The 19,420-nt window shown below is 40.2% G+C and overlaps 2 long non-coding RNA genes across 2 annotated transcripts in view; both read right to left on the bottom strand.

Annotated features, from left to right (window-relative positions):
• Positions 1–284: 284 nt before the first annotated feature.
• The window catches only part of LOC107204696, a 44,156-nt gene continuing 25,020 nt past the window's right edge, over positions 285–19,420 (bottom strand). Inside the window, exons 4-7 of the long non-coding RNA XR_004497501.1 lie at positions 13,124–13,880; positions 6,802–7,008; positions 5,353–5,417; positions 285–5,250 (exon numbers count right to left, since the gene is read on the bottom strand). This is a non-coding gene — a long non-coding RNA (uncharacterized LOC107204696). The remainder of the gene's footprint in view (positions 5,251–5,352; positions 5,418–6,801; positions 7,009–13,123; positions 13,881–19,420) is intronic.
• LOC117244424 lies at positions 15,573–19,350 on the bottom strand. Its single transcript, XR_004497503.1, has 2 exons — positions 16,625–19,350; positions 15,573–15,926 (listed from the first exon to the last, which is right to left on the bottom strand). It is a non-coding gene; the product is annotated as an uncharacterized LOC117244424 (long non-coding RNA).

The following is a 19,420-nucleotide window of genomic DNA, read 5'->3' as shown; positions in this document are numbered from 1 at the left end:
AACTAAATACATTCAAAATTTTCCTTAGGGATCAAAACTTATTCTCTCTTTCAATTCACACTAAAAATATAGCTGACCCAGTTACTATTGAGATGCTCAGTCAGAAATCAGCTGGGGAAAGCAGGATGAATGACATTCTGGATCAAATGCATAATTAAGGCATACTAAATACAGCTGGCCATAATTTTTCAAAGGAAGATGATTTTATATAGCTTTTTGTAAATCAACATCTTTCAGTATTTTTTATGTTGTCAAAATTTTGGGGTTTTTAACTGTCTCACATATTTAGAATATAGCTATTTCTACCAAGCCAGCTAGGAACTCTTAAGAAAAAGAAAAATAATCAAAGCAAGTTTTCAACAAGAAATTTATTTTTAAGTACAATTTTTTGTGGACTGCAGCTTCTCTCCCCTGGAATTACAACTGTATCAAAAATGGAAGCATTGAATTTTTCTCTGAAAACTTTATCTAAACTTATTTGCTTTTTTCTCCCTTTTATTTTTAAATCCCAAAAATGTCTTTAAAGTAACACTTATTTTTCTGATTAAATTCTCTGCTTAACTGACATCTGCTTTCAAGGAGGTTATTTACAATTTTGAGGTGATTATCAGTACTTTCATTTCCCCAAAACTCTACATTAAACCCTTCCTGTTGGAACACTCAGAAGTTTTCCTTGCCCTCCTCTATGTGTGGGTGATATTTGGTCATGTTTTGCCATTTGATTGTGACATGAACAAAGCAGATTATTTTTATTAATTTTTATAAATTCTTCACTCAAGAAACAGAAGTTTTTGAAGAAGTGATTGAAATTCTGATTACAATTAACTTGTTTTAGCCAGAAGAAATTCCAAGTAGAACTTCCTTTAATCAGTTCAGACTGGTCTTAGAGTTTTGCTGGAAGTAAATTTAATCATGAAGACATGAAGTCACATATAAAAGTTTTCTGTTTTAACTAAAGTATCTCTTTATAGTGGCATCTTGACATTAACATTGCTTGGTTTCTTTGTCTCCAAACTATTCTTTTTATAGCTTGCTTGCACTTTGAGAAGGAAACAAGTTATTTGCAGAGATCTAGCCTTTGTAGCATGTGTGTGTGTCTGCATGTCTGTGTGTTAATCCACAAATTTTCACCTACTCTGGGAAATTGATCTTGGACCAAATTACAGGAATGCACATGGCTAGGTACATGGCAATTATGTTCTTGCTAAGCTTCAAATTTATTTAGATTGGAAAGATTCTTCCATCATTATAGGTATTGTGTCATAGGAAAAGAGTTGACTTGTCCCACCCGAGACAGGATAGCATTTAGATCTAAACCTCATTAATAAATTCAGTCCAGCAGGATGTAAGATATTAAATATTGAATTATCTTTATGTGTTTTATCATCTTTCACCATAGCTTTATTTCCCTATTAATTTAGATAAATGGTTTAAACTTTATAACTTACTTTCATATTATTGAATATGATAAGCTACAAATTCTACTGTAGAGAATTCAGGTTCTTTCACTATCAGTCTTACTGCAGCCCATACTGAGAACTAGTAACATCAGAAAGAAGCAAAAGTGGGACTTACAGTCTTACATAAATTAGGACAAAATTTAGGCATGAGACTGATATTCAAACTAAACTTTTTCAGAAGACATGGAAAATCCTATCATTTCTGTTTTCACCTCTCCTGGGTGCCAAATAAACAAACTTCAGCAGCTGATACAAGAGTGAATCTGTTCAGATGCTCCTTTGGTGAGCAGAGAGCAGCAGAGTCCTATGGAAATTAAAGAATTTCTCTAGTGCTACAAAATGTATTGGAAGGAATCTGGGAAACAGAGCACTTGGAAGCAGAACAAGGGGACAGGCAGGCTAAAGAAATGAAGTTATCAAAACAAGGCAGTACAGCAACAAGAGGGATATACACTAAGCTGATGAAAAGTAGCACAGAAATAGGGACGAAAGCTGCTTGTCAAATTTAACTACTCAGTAGGCAAGCATTTGGGTGGAGATTCTCCAAACAGCAGGCATCTGCTGAGAGAGCATTTGAACTTCCTTCTGTGGCTGAAATCCCCCAGTGCTAGCTGAGCTAGTCTGACTCTCTGAGCTGCACAGGGAGTGCAGGGCTGCCATGTGAGCTCTGAATTTCCTGCCTTTTGCAAGTTATTCTATCACTGTAGGTTTTTTGTTGGGACCTTTTTTCCACATATACACAGAGATTATGATTCTCCTCACAGAGCTGCAACAAGTAAAGAGAATACTGGCTGCCCTGGCTGTATTCCTTGATACACTTTGTGCAGCTTCTGATTGCATTCCCATCTCTCCCATAGCAGTCCCCTGTGCACAGTGAGGGAAAAATACAGGCAGCAGAAAAACCACTGCCAGTGCACCAAGCTTTGACCAGCCCTTGATTACCTGTGACACAGGAGAAGTGGTGGGTGGTCTAACAGTGACTGTTGTTGGCCAGTGAATACAAATTTCATGTTTGGGTGTCCTTAGTGCTGTGGAATTTGATTTTTTTTTTCTGCTGGAGCTGACTTTTGAAGGTGGCTTTTTCTTGAGCAGCCCACACAGAGCCATGCCTGCTAAGAGGCAATTAGCAGGAATTAGTGCAGGTCCTTCTCTTGGCTCCCATCCATGGGAGCAGCTTGGAGCTCCTCACCCTCCATGCCAACCTGGGAAGACTCTTCTCACAGAAGAGTCAACTGTGCTGCTCAGCTCCTCTGCACAACATCATTAAGACTTATGCAAAGTCAGGTTTTTGCCTGGGCAGTGGTTAATTTAAAGCTGACTTTTTGCTGCTTTTGGGGAGCAAAAAGTTATTGTCTTTTTTGCAAAAAAAAAGCAAAAAAGTTACTATCTCTGCATAATGGACAAGAGCACTTCAGCTCCCCACCTTTTTGCTGCTGATCAATTGATCTGAAACATTGGTGTGGTCATTCTGCATTTCACATCTTTGTGAACCAGAGCTGGGAAAGTAACAATTTGTACATGTTTCAGTTCCAGTTATTGTAAATTAGTCATGGGATATACAGATTTACCATGCCAGTAATTCCAAGATGAACTGGTAAGAGCAACAAAATTATTTTAGAGTTTAACAGCATCACTGTGTGCTCAGCATCAACAGCCCACGCTTAGACTATCATTACCTGATTTTGAAGAGACTTAAGAGACAAGTGCATATAGATGGAGCAGCTGAGGCAAAGTGAGGTTCAGAGATTTCCAAAGTAGTTCAATGGATGCCTTGAGGAAGCTAGGAAGGAAAACCAAGTCTCCAAGGTAAAACACCCCTTCCCTTTATGGCCCCTTCATTTTCATCTCCTGATTACTGAGAACCCACAGTTCTCAGCTGAAGAGTTGAAAGTTATGAGATGGTCAAGGGCTTGAGGAGAAGGACTAAGTCAATCCTATGTATAAATCTGGTGCCTCACAACTGTGGCTGACATCCCTAGGGCTGACACTTAAAAATACTAGACATGCCACAGGGAAAGCGTCAATTAGAATATCTGATTCCTCACAATGTTACTGCAAGTAAACAGAGTCCCATACACAAACAGAGTTATTCCTTGGAATACTGATTTTAATTTATAGTTGAACTACAACTTGTGTTTTGTTTCCCACACTTGGCTCCTAAAGATATCAATTTGTACTCTAAGAAAAAGTATCTTTACAGGAGGGTGAGGGCTTCCTTAAAGAATTACAGGAAAGATGCTCTTAAATGGCAGGGGATACAAAGCAATGCAGGAGTTGACCATACAGAGCCCTTGCTTGTTGACAAGTCCAAAAAGGTAAATTGGGGTAAAAAGAGGCTCTTGTGATACTGAATTTATGCTGCTGGGCTGGAAGAGTGTGTTAGGTGAAGTGATAGCAGGAAGTGTCAGACATCCTGGTAAACTGGAGGGAAATGCTGCTGCTGGAGCATGGGCACTCACTCTCTAGTCCACACACCAGTCCCATTCATCCCTTGCCTGCCCCCACACTGCCAGGCCCTACCCCAGGACACACACCTGCTGTCTAAATCACAGACACAGATAACAGGCAAGGAAGGACTAGAATTTGGGCAAGAAAAACCTTAATGGTGACCATGAGTTTCCAAAAAAGAGGATTTCATGCAGTACCCAGAGCTGGATGATGCAGCAGGCACTACTCTCTCCCTTCATTCTCAAGCTGTACATAAGCTACAGAATAGACTTTTGTTAAAGTAATGGATATGTCAGAAACTACTTGGCACAGTAGAACTACATTCCCACACAGCTTAACTGAAGCTGCAACAAAAATGGTAGGTTGTCCTTCATAAATATATTGAACTGCAGAAAAGTCTGACTTACATTCATTTTGTGAACTTTAAGATGACTGTTTCTATCTCTACACCTATATATGTTCCCACACAAAATACTGCACTAATTTACAGTAAAAGAAAGCAGAGGGTTGTATCCTGACTAAGACTGTACCTAAAACATAATAGAAATTGTAATAATCAGAGATGCAGAAAGTGCAGAGCAGAAAGATACATTGGGGTAGAAGGAATAAATGCATAAAACTGACTAAAAATTTGGTTTGTGAGGGGAGTTTTGGTTCTGTTGTTGCAGTTAGATAGGGGAATGGGCAAAGAGCCACACTCCATGATATGGCCAAATCTTGGTTAACATAAATCAGAATTAAGACTGATATGCTAGTATAACTTTCATTACAGACTTATATCTGATTGTCTTGATTTAAAATATTATATGAAATGTAGAAAACAATGTAGAAATGTAGAAAATGTTGGGTGATCAAGTTTATGCAGGATTTTTCCATCATTTCACTGTGGGCTTTTTTTTTTGTTTACAGTACAGCACCAATTTCTGATTATTTTTGGGTTATTATTTTCATTCTTCATTTTTTGGAGAGCAAATTCCAGATTTATTATGATGTTTAGGTAAAAAGAAGGGGTTTTAAAAAGAGCCTTCTCTAGGGCATCGGCATTTTTACATCCTGTGCTGCATATGTAAAGCCAGTAAAGGAGATTGTAGGAATTTTTCCACTTACATTAGTTACAATACTCCCTCCAACCAAAGCCACACACCAAAACCCCAGAGATCTGGCAGCTGGGTCTCCCCATTTCATTACCTTTTTTGGGATTCATGGGATTTTTATCTTCATTTTTCACAGATCTGCCACAGATAGGCAGGAAGGCCTTGAGGAAGCCCCATCACTGGGAAATACTTCTATTCTCCTAATTTACTGAATGCAAATACTGATCCTTCCTTCATGTGCTGGAGTCCTGTAGGAAAAGCCACAATAATAAAAGCCTAACCAGTTGATAAAATTAAAATAAATTTTCTATGCACAGCTGTTGGCTAAAAGAAACATCAGAAAATCTTACTGGCTGCATCTCACTGGTCCCAGCTAAGACTCTCCAATATCCATGAATTTCAAGTTATGCTGGTTCTGAAAAACAAAAAAGCAACAAGGCAGGGACTTTGGTCTTCTACACCAAGATCAAACCACCACTGCCCTATAACTCAAAATGCTGCCCTAGTAAGTTCACTCTCTGATTTTACATATATTCAGGAACCACTGGCAACAGTCCAGGCAGGTTTTTATTCTACAGCAAGTATTCTCTGTCCTCCTGCAGCTGGGGCAAAGCTGGAATAAGGTGCCCTGCTTAATCTGATGGAAACAAAGTGATATTTGTTTAAGAGCCACTGGACCTCAGTGCTGCAGGTGACCAAGTCAGGCACAGAACGTTTCAGCTCCTGTAGCACTGTGGCCAAACACCCTGTGTAGTGTAACCTGTGCAAAGCCACACCTGGTTTGATATCTGCATGTTACAGGGGCCCATGATAAGGCCCACTGCCCACAACACTCAGGATAAAGCTCCAGTCTTGGCACTCACAGTGTCACTGAATGAAAACAGGATCAAATGGATCATCATGTTGAATTTGCTGTAGTCTGCAATAAGGCAGTTCTCCAACCCCACTGAACATGGCTTTTTGGCTTGAGAAGTTCAGCTGCATCACATAGTCAGAGAGTGAACTTGGAAAGAAAAGACAAAAATCCCTGACAGATTTTCTCTGGATACCAAGAGCTACATGTTTCTGCTCCTTGCAAAACTGCTTTCCCTGCAGCCATCTAGTGGAATGCCCAGAATGTTCCCAATCAGGGAAAAATGAAGAGAGGGTTATTGCAGGCATTCAGAAGATCCTAGTACAAATAGAAATCAAACAGGCAGCAGCCTTGCTGAAAGTCTTCCTAAAGCATCATTTTCAGCTACAAAGTAGCAACTTTATTAGGCAAACTCCTCTCTTTAAGAAAAGATAACATCCCAAAAGTAATAGGCTGATTCCTCCTATCATCTTGGCTCTACTTTGACATAACTCTGTTCTACATTAATGAGCTTGTTTCTGATTACATAAAGGTAAATGAGTTGGGAATGGGGCACATTATATGTATATTGAGCTGCTTTCTTAAGCAATGTTTGTTTTTTTTTCATACCCAGAGACTGTCTATTTGAGATAGATGTAACTAAAGAAAAGCTAACTCAGTGCTTGATGGATCCTGGGTTTGTTCCTACCATTATCACAGGTGGCCCCAAAGGACTGAAATTTCGCTGCAGCTGTGAGGAGGTGTGTACTGATCCATTCAGGAAAATCCCTACTCTCTTAGAAGGGCAAAGGAAATTCACGAAGTACTCTACCAAATTAATAAGGAAACCACGAGGAACAAGTAGGATATTTCTTTAGCTAACTGCAATAACCAAGTGAGGGGACAAAACAGGCAAATCTCTCTGTTCCCCACATACTAATACAACAAGAATGCAGAGATTCACTACCTTTCCTTTTCCTTGGTTCCTTCTTCACTCCAGGACTTCCATTTTAATTGCCAGCTGGGTTCACAAGAAACAAGTTACTCTGAAGGGCCGTGAGATGCTTTCTTGAAGGGCAGCAGTGGTTACTGAATGTTAATTCTGCTCCTACTTCCACTCACTTTTCAGACTAGAGCAATTTACATCCATGTTCCTCCCACAGTTTTTCTACCTCTAAAAACAGAAATGGCAGGATAAAAACCACTAGAAGTTGGAATTCTTTTACTGTAAGGTTGGTCTCATCATGTAAATTTTGATGATACCAGTATTGTCCTGCTGAAATACTTCTCCATAAGACAAATGTTAACAAGTAATCACCTCTTTGTGGCCTTGTCCAATTTACAAGTGCTGTGAACTCTGATGTTTTCACACCTAGGTCTGGGTTATACCAAACAATTAATGTTATACCAAACAATTAAACATATTAAATGACAAGAAAATATGGTTGAATATTTGAAAAGCTTTTTGAGGATAAAAGGCACCCATAAACTGCAAAATGAGTGTTATTGAATCTATGCAGAGCTGAACTGGAAAGGCAAAAATACCAGTCTTACCAGTACTTTCATATCATTGAAATTAAACATTGACTTAAAATTCATCATTTCAGCATGATTCCTCATGTTGGAAACTATATTTCTGAATGATGCCAACAGGGCAAGTTTCCCTACATAGGCATGTATATGAATATATACATTCCTATATAGGAAACATATATGAAGGTTTCAGACTGAGAAGCAGGAGATTCATACTGCTTTATTCTGAGTTCCCTTTTACTCCACAAAAAGCTGGGATAACTGGACAGACTCAGATCGTTTGAAGAGCAAGTTACTGTCTAGGTGAAGCTAGGACTGTAGAATTTGTCCTTAAGTGGGTGAGTTTTATTTATACATGGAGCTCTTTTTCCCACCCAAGATTGGCCCATAATAGAATCAATTATAGATTCTCAGTTATTCAAGGCTTTTGGTTGCTAGGATTACAAAGGTCTTGGGTTTTATTTTTCTGAATTCCTAGGGTTTACTTGCACAATTCCCATTAATACTGATGTGAGTAATATATCTTAAAAATCCCAAGGCACACAAAAAAAGAATAGACTCCTAAGTGAATGTTTATTATCAAATGACAAAGCTGTAGTCTTTGGAAAAGCCAGCAGAGTACTCTGTTTTTATGCTTAATAAGTGTCCTATTATCCATTTAGTTCAATTAAATTGAATGAGTCTAGTTTTTCCAAAGCCTTTCACTTTGTCACAGTGAGTATGGGAGGCTGACAAGAAAGATGAGCCACTGTGAGCTCTTGGGTTGTTACACTGATCTCTCCTGAACCTCAGTGAGAGCTGGATCCACTCATTAGCAGAAAGGAAACAGGCATGACAATGGCCCCCAGTAGAGCCCTTGAGGTATCAATCTGACAATGATCCCATTGTAAGTTTCTTGCCATCAGAATGTTTTTATTCTCATCCATTACTCAATCTTCAGGGACTCAGAAAACAAGGAGGAAATGGCTCCCTTCTGAACTGCTCTGAGGAATATAAGACAGTGCTGAAAATTTAAGCCAAGAGATAGAAGTTTTTTATATGCTGCTTAATTCTCAGAAATTGATCTTACTGTTTTTCCACAACAGTCCCTTTTTCTTTTACGAGACATTGCTTGTCTTTTTAGGACAAGCCCTCCATGATGCCACAGAATGGGACACAAATACACAGTGCTTTCCATCCAGACGTTTCTCAAGCATCAGTGACACCATCACGAGTTAGTTAATCTTGTCCTACCAAGACAGGCAGTATTTGTAAAGAGGGAATGCAAAACAATTAATGATTTCAATAATATTTCAGAGTATTTTTGTTGAAGCTAAAAGGTGGAGTGTAGGGGCAGAATTCTGCTTTATCACACCTAATTTTTCATATTTCATGTGCTAGCAATTCATCCAGCACGCAGAAGACCAGAACAATAGAACCATTATTATAGACATTCTGTGCTGGAAGGGACTCACAAGGATCATCAAGTCCAACTCTGAGCAGTAGCAAAAATCAGACATATATATTCTTTTTATTCAGTAAATTATCCAGTTTCTTTAACTATTGAAACTCACATGTATGCAGTGGAGTGTCCCTGGTCTTTACAAGCCCCCTTAATATATTGGGTAATGTATGTTAAAAATTGTTGGTTTTTTTTTTAAATGATGTATATCATAACAGTAACTTCTGAGACATTACAACATGTCTGGTAAGCCAAAAGAAACAAAAAAATTACATTGGTAAATACAGACACACATAAAGATATGGCCTATATATATGTATATAAACACATACCTGATATGGGTATTGGAATTTATTGCAGGGATTGAATTTAAAGGTGTTGCCCTACCTTACATACAGTTAGTCTGACACTATCATGTTCTCTCCCAGGTACTACTGTCCTACGCCAAGGAATAAGCCTTATTTGAGAAGTCACAATTTATTTTAATACCAACAAACATTCAATAAATCAACCCCAACCTTCCAACTTCTGTGGAGGGACTCCAAGTGTGCAGGTGTCTTTTGCTCATTAGAGCCAAGTGTTCATGTATTCTCACACATAGAATGTATATTTGTCTCCCTGCTCCCGGCACAAAACCCACCCTGCAGCCTGCACACAAGGTCCTTCTTGATTTCCCTCATGAGAAGTGTTCAGCATTCTCCTCTGCCCTCTCCAATGCCTTTAAAAACCTTTTCAGTCTTCAGTGATTCAGACCAACTCTTGTTTTTATGCATATGATAATAACCTAAAAGCTGGAGACTCAAAAAAAGTTAAAACTTCTGAAATAAATGAGTTTAGTAATGAGGACTAAAACAACACACAGAGGTATAACAAGATCAAAACAAACAAACCCCCCCCCCAAAAGCAAACCCCAAAAAAACATCAGCAGAATTTCAAACACAATTCCAAGTCTGGATAGGTATAACACCTCAAAGACAGCAGGAAATCTGGACACAAATGATGTGTCAGGCCAGTTTTATGAGTTTAAAAGGTACTGCTGCTTAGGAGACTGAATTTACTGAATACTGAAATAAATGCAAAGACTACCACTGTCATCAATGGGAATTGTATTGATCTGAAAATTAACTCATAATCTAGAACTTAATCACTGTTTTGTATTTAAATTTTATCCTTGTCAATGTGTATTGACCATGTCAAAATACTGATTTTCAGAATAAATATTCTTGACCAGATTCATACTCCTTTTATTTTTTAATCAGTTCCTACTATAATGAAATTACACTTTTGTGTAACACATTCTTCACAATACTTTTAGCCAATTAAAGGAAAGAAATAAGGCTTAAATAATTACATTAATAAAATCAGAAGACTGAAGTCCCATGGTCACATCAGCCTGGACAAAGATTATCGAGCAGTAACTGACATTGGCTAGACTGAATTTATATTTATATGTGTTTGGATTAAAACTTTGAATTTCCTTTTCTATTGTTCATCTGCCAGGAGTGATTGTACTAGTAGTGTTTCTTATCAGCAAGTTGAGAACCAATATCAAAAGTATTTCAGGAATATATATACTGAAATCAGGATTCATTTTGTTCCTTTGAAATCCCATTTTCTTCCACTCTTCCATGAAAGTTTCTATAGTCCACTAGGAGAGCAAAAGTAATGCAACACAGACTGGGCTCCTTAATACACATCGAAGAAGGCAATCAAGGATGCCAACTTTCCAGTGACCCTTGATTTGACATGAATTTTATAAAAGTACTCAGACAATTTTGGGCAACAAACAGGCAGAAGTACCACAACGTATTTTTGAACAAAATTCTAACATACTAAAGGTAAATGACCTGCCAGAAATATTTTTCAAAGCTCTAGTTCATCTGGGGTGAGATGCAGAGAAAATTGCTTTGATCAAACTGCAGCATATTTCCCAGCGTGGCTTCAGTACATTATTTGCTGAAGGAAACAGCGATCCAGAAATTAAATTCCAGATCTCAAATTGGACTGAAATTAAAAACAAGCAAACAAACAGAAGCTAAGGAAGGCTTACAGAAATAGGTGTAAGCTGTTTAGAAATAGATGCAATGATTTAACACCCCTGGTACAGTTTTCCAGGAGGCTTTAGAGAACAAGCAAAAATAAAGGCTTACTCATACGTAGTAATGCAATGCCTGACCCAGTTTGCTGTCCCCTAAAAAACAGTCTAAATAGCCAAAAAGGCAAATTCAACTATGTTTATGGCCCATTGTTGTCTTTTCTGGAGACTACAACTGAGTAATTCTTAGAACATTCCTTATTGTCAGCATTTGAAAGGAATAAATGACTGGGTAGGAGTGTTTACCTTAGCACTTATGTTTTGATCAGTTGAATTCCAAGTCATCTTTGGCAGAAAGGCCACTTCCAGGCTTTCAGTATGCAGCTGAACACAGTCATTTTGGCAAGTAACTACATACAAGCCTCTCCTGGCTATGCCTGAGGAACCTGTAGCTTTCACAGCACTTCAAATTTCTTTTGAACAGGTTCTGGAAGCTTGGACTGTTATGGTCAGAATTGTATCAGAAGTTTGACAGAATTTAGAGCTTTAACACTCCCACTGACAGTAGCTATGATCCACAAAAAGCCTGCAGTCCCAGTCTTGTGAAAATTATATGTGCCATGAATGCACAGGTTGAGATACTATATAAACTTCATGAAAAAATCTGGCTGAAGACAATAATGAGAATTTCACCCATACAAAAATTTCTGGCTGAACAGAATTACAAGAATTTCAGCCATACGAGAATTTTAGGCAGAACAGAGGAACATGGAGGCCCTGTGGAAGAAGCATCACAGCTGTCCAGCAGACTCCAGCTTGCAATGCACTCATGGTGCTTCCCCTTACTCTAGAAGTGCAAATGCTGAAAGAAATGGGCTTGTAACTTTCCTTTTCACCATTCCACTGCAAGGATGAAAAAGGTCTCTTTCATGCATTGTTGTCTGGCTTCTTGAAGGACAAGGTTTGTATTTCAGAAATCTGCCCTCCTACTTCATGCTGTGCCATGGGAGATGCTTGTTATAGCAAATCCTTCCACCCAACTGCCAACAGCACAAAACTGATTTACTCTAAATATCTTACCAACTTTTTGAAAGAAATAAACTGAACCTCTCTCAAAGTAACATGAATATGACAATACTACACAGTATTACAGGGAAGTGTAAGCAATAGAAAAAAATTAATTGCAGCCATGGGATATTTTAATCATTTTTTTACATCTATTCCCAGAGCAGTTGTGTGAAAAGCTGCAGAAAATAGCTGTTCTTCAACCAGTGAATTTGCTTTTCTTTGGTTAATTGATGCAATTAAGTTTACTTGGGAAATTCCTTTTGTATTATTTCACAAGGGCAGTTACAGCACAGTTATACTGAGGATATGAAGAGAGAGACTGGGCTTTATAAATAAATGTACTTGGTTTTCAGACAAGGGAAAATAACTTTACTCTGCTAAGAGGCAACATAATGTAATCCATAAATCTCTTCACTTTATGGGCAGAAGACTCAGCTGTGAGCTACTTTCTATCAAAGGAGTACCCAGAAAATTTGCAATCATACACTGAAAATCTTGTCTTTAAACCTTTCAGGATAGGAAAAATAGAAAGAAAGCACCATTTCATACATTTCATGTCATGATTATACCATCACTTAATCTCTGTATAGGTACATATATGGCCATCCCATTCTTTATTTCCTAGCAGAAAAAAATTACCACCACAATTTCAGATGATGAAATGGCCAAGACCCAGCTCAATACCTTGTGTACAGAAACACCTTCCTTAAACTAGCTAAAAGCCAGTGGAAATGGCCACTCTATATACATATATAGAGCAAGTGACAAACACGTGAGCCTGTCCACTTACAGTTTTGGCTTCTAAGATGAGCACTGAAAAGTTGTGGTCAATGTGTTTTTTTATTCTGCTGCAGATCCAAGAGCTAGGTCAATTTTCCTTAATACACTAAGTATGTTACTCCAGAAGGAAAAAAAAATTTCTTCCAGTCATGTGTTGTTACTCAGTGGTGTTACAGTTTGACTCATAAAACCCTAACAACTATGGAAATTCTTGCAATTCAACTAGTGAAATTTGCATTCATAGAAAACATACTCCATACACAAAACTCCCTGGTGCTTTCAAAACTCTTTCTGGACTGACAGCAACACCACCAATGACACTGAAAATTTCACAATTGACATAAAAATGTAACATTTTCCATCAGTTTATTGCGGGATATGTCCTTAAGGGGAATAAAAGTCATAAACAGCATTCTGTAAGAACCCACTCACCTTGAGACAAGATGTTTATCAAAACACAATGGAACCTCTGAGTAGTCCCTTCTCAATGGCACTTGGTTACATGTAAGAGAGAAAGGACCAGTTTAGTCAATAACTTCGTACTTTGCATAGGCTGAAGTTAATAATAATAATAATAAATAAATAAATAAAGAAATAAAGTTAATTTTTATTATTGGTGATTGTGATACTGTATTTTATAGGTGTCTGTTTTAGGGATGGCACTCCCCAGGTAAGTACCCCCCTCCCCAAGACTCTCCCAAACCAGACACTGCTTGCTCACTCTCCCATTCTTCTGCCTTTTCCCACTGTGGGGATGGCATTGAGAATTGCAGGATAAAAAGATAAAAATTACAGGTTGAGATAAGAACAATTTACTGAAAGCAGGAATGAGGTAAGAAAATTGAACTGCAACAGCAACAATATTAATAACAAAAAGTATAACACACAAAACTGATTCACACAGAAAAACTGACGAAGTGCCAGCTGGCTCTTCCTCCCCACACCACTCTGGATGGGTCACTGAAAGATCTTTGGACTTCCCTTGGATGATGCTGCTTTCAAGGTGTGTCTAATTTATTTCCTGGAAACAGTAGATTTGGTGACCAAGAGATGAGTATTCACTCCTGCTCTAACTCTTCTGTACTCCTCCCAACATTGTCCTCATCAGTTTGAGAGATTACTGCAGCTTCAGCAGTTCTGAGACTGCAGTCTTGGCCAGGTCTGGAGAAGGATCTAGCTGAAAATAATTCTGAGGGAGAAAGCAGTAATTGCTGAAATAAGATCAAGCCCCAACAGTTAAGTAATATATGTAATAATCTCTAGCCTATGACAGACTACAAGCTATGCTAACACAGCTGATTTTGCCAATCTGGGAGCAAACTGAGCCAAAAGAACAGCAACAATTACAATCTGAAGTCAGATTAAAATAATCTCCCTAAAGAAATTCCACAGAGAATAAAGCACATTGATTCTGCTGTGGGATCTGAAGAAGCAAAATTTCTTTCACTCTGCACCACAGAGCAGTGGTCTTAGGGTAAGAAAGACAGGCATGTAGCTCTTTTATTGCATTAAAACATCTTTCTCTTGTGTTCTGCTCTCTTCTGGCTACAAAGATTAAGTAAATTGGTTTAAGGAAGCTACTGAGCACTCCAGCACAAACTCTGGCAGGTTTCTGATCTGAAGGCTGCTGAACTTGGAGAGGATGAGAATCAGCAGGCTCTACACTTTAACATAAAATGCTCTCTTCACCCCAAGGTTGTGTGGAGACAGCAATGTTAAACAAAATTAAAGGTTTTGCATTAAAAATATTCGGTGTATATTTCAGCTATGGTTAATGCAGACAACTGCCCCAGCACTAATGATCCCTTCAGTTAGTATTAAATGCTTCTTTTATCTTCACAAATACACTGAACATCCAAAGCATTTGCAATCCCAGGTGCACAGCACACAGTATTTTTAGGAAGATTATTTAAGTTGTCATGCACTTAGCACAGGGATGACTGACCCAAGTGCATCAGCTGTCAGAGGCTGGTTGGAGAAAAAGTGGCTTTCCATGGACAGGCACAACTGGCACATCAGTCAGGACCAGGTACTAACACACAGATCAACACTCTCATGAGGAAAAAAGCACCATCAAGAGTCCTTCAGAATAAGAATATTACAGGACTGATGTAGTCATGTTAATAATGGACAACACAGCTAAGAAGAGGCTTTTTATTAAAGCCTGTTATTTGGCTTAGTGAAAATAATAGCTTAACTGCTGCTAAGTCTTTTTTCCTACCTGTAAAACATGTAATTTCAAGTATTTCTAGATGTGAAATGAGGGCTTTATTATCTTAGATTATGAAAAATAAAGTAAAAGATGAGAGCAAACCATAATGTTTCCTTTTTTTATACTTGAATCACAAGGACTTAGAAAATGTCTTGTACAATAGCTATGAATACTGTTTTCTTGGAATATTTGTGACAAAAGCAAAGAGCAGTTTCAAATAATTCAGACATCAAATGAAGCACCCTTAAATGTTGATTTCCTTAGAGTACTCATTTTAACATTTAGTTCAAAATTATCTTCCAAAAATGCTTGCTCTCCTTTCCTAAAGAATTCTGAAGTTTATAATTTGTCTCATTTCTGACACTTATTAGTTATACGCATTGTGTTGAATCTCCAGCCAGTCTGGCTGCCAGAAGAGCATCTCTCCTCTTGTGGGGAAAGGCAATGGATTCATGCTCTACCTACAGAGCCCCAGAAGTGGCCTCAGCTGTGTGGATGATGGATGAAGAAACAGGTGACAGATTTTGCAGCAGCCCTTATCTTAATTATCCCTAATTCAAATGAAGTCCATTCATAGCGTAGCTCATGATTACTGAGATGAGAAGACAAATGCAATGGCATTTCAGCAAAGACAGCACCAGACTTTCTCCTGTGAGAAACAACCCTCACTTTTTAAAATTTCAAAGGTTTATTAGAAACCTTAACAAAATACAACAAAAGACTGAACAAGGAGAAGGAGCAGCACTGGGCATCACCATAACCAACAGCCACATGCCCACGCACAAAAATAGCTGCTCCTGCTTTTATACCTTTGGTGTTGCATCAGGCAACCCTGGCCCCACCCAAAGTCTGCCAATCAACTCTTCTTCACCATCCCTTGGTGGAGACTGCTTTCTTGCAACTTGATTGGAGGTCAGGTGTTGCCATGCCACGCCTCCTAGTAACAGCCCTGCCTTCCTCCCAAATTCCCCATGCAAGGGGCAAAGGTACACGGCCTCCCTCCACATGTCCCGACGACCAAGGCTATGCGCAACAAATCACAATAATATATCAATATATCTTCTCTTAACATAAACATAATATTCATCTCTTAATTGTGAGAGCACACCATCACTTTACCCATCTCTTACACTTCCTAGCTGGTGTTAGATGAGCTGTGGAAAGAACCAGTTAAGTTTTGTTTTTAAGAAAGATCACAGAGCACATTTCATGAATATACAATATAAAAACTCCCTCAAATTTTGTGTTTAAAAATCTCTGATGATAAGGAGAAAGTTACTCTTTGGAATAGGGTAATTGTTAGGAACAAGGCTTAAGTTGGTATTCTTTTCCCTAATGACAACACATCAAACTTTCTGTTATCTCTATAAGGGAGATGTGTAATGGGACCTCCTTGCTAAAAGAGACAAACAAGCAGAGAAGTCAGCAAAACAGTATTACACAACTTTTACTAGACAAAATAACAATCAAAATACATCTCTTACTAAATCTAGCATCAATGTTTTCCCCTACCAAAAATAATTTAGGGATGTTAACTCCCATTCTTTGGGAGACCAAAGAGGAGAGCTTTTGTTGGGGGTTAGGATTTTTCCTTTTGCTTCCTTCTCTCATGGAATTTTGTCCCATATGTTGCTAAGAAACAGTAACTACTGATACTTAAGAGAACAAAAGATCTGGCCCCGGAGGAGGAGGGGGAAGCATGCAGATGTCTTCTCTCTTACCTGAGGGCTTTTCTCTTGGGAAGGGCAGAGTAACTGTGAAATTTTGGCTGGCGCTGAGGGGCTGTGCTGGGCTGGGTTCCCCTCACTCTCTTGCTGTTGGAGGAGAAAGGTTGAGCTGTTGCTTCCAGCGGGGAGAATTCACTGCCACTGCCAGAGCCCAGCCCTGTACGGCTTCTTCCTTACCATGGGTGAGCCTTTGCTTGTAGGAGCAGCCACTGGACTGGGACCTTATTAACACCTGAGCTCACTAAAAGGACCCTCACCATCTACTGGGGTGCCTCAGGGGAAAACCCGGGACCCGAAGCTCCAGAGCCCCTTCAAGGGAGCCTTTCCCGGCCATGTTCGAGAGCCTGGCTGCTGCTGCCCAGCCCCACCGCTTCTCTGCCACTGCTCCGGGTTTTTCACTGCGCTGTAACCCCACATCCCCTGCCTGCCGGGACACCCGCGGCTCCTGCTACAGCTGCGGAGTTTCTGATACATTTCGTTTGCTGCTTCGGGGTCTGCTCGTCGCTGCCATTCCAGCTGTGGCTCCGAGGTTCCTGCTACAGCCCATCTCGCCATGCAGAGGGGCACCGGGACCGGCTGCCCCCGTGGGTTTGCAAAGGCAGCGCCTTTTCCATCCCGCCCGCCATTACCGCGTGCAGAAAGGCGGCTGAGCTCGCGCCACAGCGCCCCCTGCAGCCGCGGGGGAATCATCGCACCCGCCCTGCCCGGCCGGGAGCCACCAGCGCCCCTGCAGGCCGTGCCCGGAACTGCACCCAAGGGGAAAGTGCCTGCGGCCGAGAGAGGGCTGGCACTGGGTTTGTGTTCTGTTTGTTTGCCTCCTTATACATATACGTACTAGCAAAGAACTGCTACTCCTTTTCCCATGTCTTTGCCTAGAACACCCTTAATTTCAAAGTCATAATAATTTGGAGGGAAGAGAGTCATATTTACCATTCTAAGAGAGGTTCCTGCCTTCCTTGGCAGACACCTGCCTTTCAAATCAAGACAATCTTTGAGTAAGAGAAAGAGCAACAGACTGACTTTCAAGGTCAGAATAATGAAACCAAAGAAAAATCTCCAAATGAGACACAAAATATGCACCTCAGCTATCACTCAGCCATGGTAATGTAAATAATACACTTACCACAAAGGTGTGTCGAACAAAAACAATAAACCAAATTACTAACTTTTTCATCACCATTTGTTGGTTGCTTGGGATATTACATAATATGCCAAATTAAGAAACTATGTTAATGAATTTAGAAAAAAGCAAGACTCGGTAAAGTGGAAAGAAAGGAGAACAAAGTGTACACGGCAATCACAAAAAACAGAGGTGACATGTGGTGGGTTTGACCCTGGCTGGATGTCAGGTGACCAACAAGTCACTAATCATTCTTTTTCTCAGCTGAACACAGCAAGTAAAATATAACAAAAGGCTCATGGTCAACCTAAGGGCAAGGAGAGATCCCTCACCAGTTACTATCATGGGTAAAGCAGACTCAACCCAGGGAAGTTAGCTAATTTTTTTACCAATCAAATCAGAGTAGGATTGTGGAGGCCCAGGAGCCTGTTACCAAAATGTCTCAACCCTGGAGGGGATGACACAAGAGAAGAGAGACGCCCCTCTAGATTAGGGCGAGGAAAATTGTATTCCCACAGGGCTTTTCAGCCACATGTTATTAGCTTTTGGGTTCTGGTATTCTAATAGTTTGTAAACATTTATATCACCCTTGTTCAGCCCCTGTTTACCATTTATAAACCCCTCCTAGAACATCTTTCCTTCCCTTAACCCCCATGGACTCTATTTGGCTCATTGCTCCACCCCTCTTATCCCACTGGTTCTCCTGGTCTTTAGTCACGCCCCTGCACCACTTTCCCTTGTCCCTATTGGACCTAGACCCCCAGACTCGCCCCTTTTTCCCTGTGTTTAACACTGTGCCCTTTGCCCGATCCTGTTCTCGTCCCTGAAGTCGTTCCAGGCTGTTCTCATCCCTGGATCCTTTGAATAAACAGTCTTCAGATACCCGAACGAGGACCTGTCCCTTTGCCTTTATTGTCAGCAATCTCTAGTGGTGTTCTCCAGGCCCTGAGGGTGTGGATTGCTCTCATGGGTTTGTTGCAACACATGCCTTAACATAGGATAGTAAGAAAAAATCCTGGATCTTAAAGCACCTTCCCTCAGCCCTTTCTTCTTTGGATCCAATTCAACCCCAATTTCTCCCTGTTGACCCCCTGAGCAGCACAGTGGGACAGGAAATGAAGGCTGTGGTCAGTTCATCACTCACCTCTGCCATTCTTTCCCTGTCACACTCGTCCTCTTGCTCCAGCGTGTGGTCCCTAATATAGGATACTGTTCTCCATGAACTTCTCCAATGTGGGTCTTTCCCATGAGATGCAGCTCTTTATGAACTGTTCCAGTGTGGGTCCTTTCCATAGGGTCAGTCCTTCAGGAACAGGCTGTTCCAGTGTGGGTCCCCAGCAGGGTCACAGTTCCTGCCAACAAACCTGCTCCAGCTACTCTCTCCAAAGATCTACAAGTCTTTCCAGGAACCTGCTCCATTGCAGGTTCCCCGTAGGGTTACAGCTTCTCTCCTCCAACCCCCTGCTCTGGTGTGGGCTACTTCATAGGCTGCAGGCGGATTTCTGCATCCCCACACCCTCAGTGGGCTGCAGGGCAATGCTGCCTCACCATAGGTTGCAGGGAATCTCGCCATCACCCAGACAGAGCTGCTGCTTCTTCTCCTTCTTCCCTCTTTGTTGGTGGCCTCACACCCCCTGTCCTGCCGGGACGTGTGGCAGTGCCAGCCACCA

Source organism: Parus major, chromosome 1A (genome assembly GCF_001522545.3).
Source record: "Parus major isolate Abel chromosome 1A, Parus_major1.1, whole genome shotgun sequence".
Lineage (NCBI taxonomy): Eukaryota > Metazoa > Chordata > Aves > Passeriformes > Paridae > Parus > Parus major.
Note: the sequence above shows the minus strand (reverse complement) of the source record. Positions and strands in the feature narration are given on the sequence as shown.